Below are 4,312 nucleotides of genomic sequence, written 5' to 3' on the forward strand. Positions count from 1 at the left end.
CCCCTTGGGGGCAGTCAGACATCCCCCAAGGGGTCCCGGATTGGAGAGGGTGCAGGCTGGGCTGAGGGGACCCCCCCCCCCTTCAGTGCATGGATTTCATGCACCGGGCCTCTTAGTATTGTAATAACTATGTATAGTGTCAGGAGGGTACTGGAAATATCAGGGAGAACACTTTGTAAAGTATATAGTTAACTATCACTATGCTATGTACCTAAACTAAAACAAAATAATATTAAATGTAAACTATAATTGGAAAAAATATTTATTTAAAAAATATAAATAAATAAATAAATAAATAAATAAATAAGTAAATAAGTAAATAAATATGTGTTTTATATTATTCAGCAATCCACTTCTGGACATGAGCTAGGGCTGCTTTTTTCAATATTTAATAGTGAGTTACAGTTAGAAATGTATTTAATATTGCAACATTATAAACACATACATACCAGCATTTGTGTTCAGGCATATATAAACAAAAGGATAATAAAATATTTTTCACAATATTTATATGTGTATAAACAAAAGTTCAATGAAAAAATATTTGCCCCAACAATTTGAGATGTTCAATAAAACTGTGTTCTATTTAATTCTTTCTGTTCCTTTCTAATTCACTTTGTTTATTCACAAATATAGGGCTAGTTCTTTAAATTTCCTCTATGATCCTCTGAAGTATGACAACTCACAGATTGAAAAACACTACTTTGTAAATATGTAAAGGGTGTAATACTCTTGTAAATGTGTACTAAAAGACATACACACAAATTTTTGAATGAGCAATGTTTGTTAGACTAAAAATAGATCAGAGTTCTTTTAAATAAGGATCAATTAATATGCACATGGTGGTATACTAAATCGCATGTTATATTAGTAATGAAAATAAAATACGTGGAACTGAATGACATATCACAATATGTGTAAATTTTGCATACATAATGTAGAACAAAAAAATCAAGTTGCAGAACTATGTAGAAAATGTAATTTCATTTCTGATTTAAAAAATATAAAATTGATCATTAGTATTTGTATACATGTGAGAGATCTGTAAATAGTGAAGGACTGCTATATAATATATTTAATACATTGATATATATCTAGTAAGGACACATAGTGGGTTTTAAAAGTGTGGTAGCTTATTCTTAAATATTGATGTATTTATCTGTATAATCTGTATATGGATGTTAATTTTAACTTTTAATATAAGATTTACATTTCTCATCTTTAGTATTCAACATTTAATAAAATAATTTATGATATTTAGTAATTTTATGAAGATATAATTTTAAATTTAAAACTAAATAGAAATGTACTATAAAAATAATATATCTAAAAGAGAAGAATCTGTTATGTAGAATATTATTTGCCCAGAACAAAGGTATTCTCTTCATTCTAAGAATTAAAATTATCCTGGCGTCAGCATTAGCTTCTACTTTTTTTTTCATCAAAGGCACTAGACACCTTTATATATTCCTGAAAGAATGAAAGTTGACTTCAAATGCATTTTAATTCTATGGTAATATAACTGGAGATAAATGAGCCTAGTGGAAAATATTATTTTCTCTTTCTTATATATATGCAACAGCAACATCCATAACAGGTATCCCTATTTACTTATCATTTGCCATATGCTTTAAGTACTCTGCTCACAGAGCTTAACCCCATTATGTGGAGAAGGAAATTGAGGCACAGAATAGTTAAGTAACCTACCCAAGTAACCACAGCAAATAAGTTGTGAAACCAGAGCTTGAACGACTCCAAATTTTAGTTTACAAAAAGAAAAATCTTAGGACACAATTCTCACCAGAACTTTAACTACATGTTGCTAATAAAAAGTTAGGAACAAGTGTAATTAAACTGATTGATTGGTATTTGAGACTAAATTATATATTCGCAATAGTAAAATATGCTCTAACTTATCCTATATAATAAAAGGCTAATATGCAAATAGACTGAATGGCAGAACAACCGGTCACTATGACTTGCCTTGACCAACAGGGAGCAGATGCTCAATGCAGGAGCTGACCCCTGGTGGTCAGTGCGTTCCCACAGGGGGAGCACCACTCAGCCAGTAGCCGGGCTCACAGATGGCGAGTGCCGCACAGTGGCAGGAGCCTCTCCCACCTCCTCGGCAGCGCTAAGGATGTCTGACTGACGGCTTAGGCCTGCTCACCCTGGTGGGCCTAATCCATCAGTCAGGCGTCCCCCAAGGGCTCCCAGACTGCGAGAGGGCACAGGCCTGGCTGAAGGACCTCCTCCCCCTGAGTGTGCAAATCTTGTGAATGGAGCCTCTAGTTATTACATATTCCAACATAGTATCCTTTAAACTATCCCCAATGCAAATATTTATTACTAGCACTTATTTTATTACACAAAGTTATCTTGAATTACACACCTGGAGTCAGACTACGGATATATAAGGTTAAAATTAAGGATTTTAGTAGAGAAAAGGGGAAAAAATAGGCCCTGTGGAAATGCAAGTATAGAAAGAAATACCCATGCTGCTTCTTGAATATCTGCATGTAAAAATGACACCAGGGATTTCTCCCTAAAATGTTTCTGTCACCTCAAACTTAAGTGAAAGTGAAATATACTTTGTGCATATGCATGTATATTTATTATTCAAATTAGCTTCAATATTTTTTTTTGTCAGCTGTGTTTTATGTTTACTTGAATGACTGTTGGCAGCATCTGCTGTGGAACCAATGAGAATAGGGACCTGGTGCGTCTAGCTTTTTGACTTCTGTTGTTCTGGGGGTGTGTGCTTCTGATCTGTCATTCCAGAATGAAGTTTCTTTTAAGCAGAACAGACCCTGTTGCTTTGGGAGTTTTGCTGTCTTAACATATTGTTTTTAAAGCCACTTTATGAAGGATCCCTTTAGAGCAAAGGAAATAGCATGTTGAATAAAATATTGTAACTTGGTTTTGGGATAATTGTAAACAAACCAAATTTCTACCTCCTAAAATATTTTAAATATAACATGAGAGGCATCTCTCTCTTTTCTCTTCTCTCTTTACTATGAATATATTATAATGATTAAATAAAATCTGGAGCACTATTTGCTACCATACTGTTGTTAAACTGTCTCTTTTATTAAGTGTCAAAGCAAAAGAAAGAAGAAATGATCTAAAAGAAAATTCTGGAATGCAAAATAATTCTATAAATTAATACATTACTTATATGTTTAATGAAAAATCTAACGGATCCATAAACTGAATATTCTATTCTTTTTTGGGTCTTTAGTTTGGTAGATTTGGGGAGTCTTTCCTCATTCTCAGTGTCTTCAAATTCAGACACAAGTTTCCAAAATTGCGGGAGTCACCAGATTGTTCTGGATACAGTCCAGAGGTAAAGTTTCACTTTTAATGTATTCTGTGTGGATTCACTCATGTTAGCTCCATACCTCACCAGGCCTTCTGAGATACCTAAACCCTCTCATTTCTCATTCTGTCTGGACTTTGTCAAGATGAATTGTCTTGGTTCATAAGGTTTCAATTGTGGCCGACATTTAGGTTTCATTTATTTCTACTCTTCAAAGTCAGTTACTTATTCTTCCTTCTAATGTAAAAAAAAAAAACCAACAAAAAAACCCCCAAAAAACTATGCTAGTATCTCTCATCACCTATTGTCTCTTTCATTCTCTTTGTCTTTTAAAGTAAAATTCAAGAGGAAGAGTAAATTCCAACATGTATTAATTGTTCATGTTTAATTAGAAGTCCATGCATATTATTCCCAACTAGAGGCCCGGGTGCACAAAAATTTTGGTGCACTGGGGGGGGGGGGGTGGCATCCCTCAGCCCGGCCTGTGCCCTCTCGCAATCTGGGACCCCTCGGGGGATGACCACTTGCTGGCTTAGGCCTGCTCCCCAGGGGATTGGGCCTAAGATGGCAATCAGACATCCCTCTGTCAGCCCAGCAACCCTCGTGGGATGTCCACTTGCCAGCGGGGAGAAGGCCTAAACTGCAGTTGAACATCCTTAGCACTGCTGAGGAGGCAGGAGAGGCTCCCACCACCACCGCTGTACTGGCAGTCATCAGCCTGGCTTGTGGCTAAGCAGAGCTCCCTATGTGAGAGCGCCCTGACCACCAGAGGGCAGCTCCTGCACTGAGCATCTGCCCCCTGGTGGTCAGTGTGTGTCATAGTGACCAGTCCTTCCCAGTCGTTCTGCTGTTAGGGTCAGTTTGCATATTACCCTTTTACTATATAGGATAGAGGCCTGGTGCATGGGTGGGGCCGGCTGGTTTGCCCTGAAGGGTGTCCCAGATCAGGGTGGGGGTCCTGCTTGGGTGCATGGCCAGCCTGGATGAGGGGCT

Source organism: Myotis lucifugus, unplaced genomic scaffold (assembly GCF_000147115.1).
Source record: "Myotis lucifugus unplaced genomic scaffold, Myoluc2.0 scaffold_159, whole genome shotgun sequence".
NCBI lineage: Eukaryota > Metazoa > Chordata > Mammalia > Chiroptera > Vespertilionidae > Myotis > Myotis lucifugus.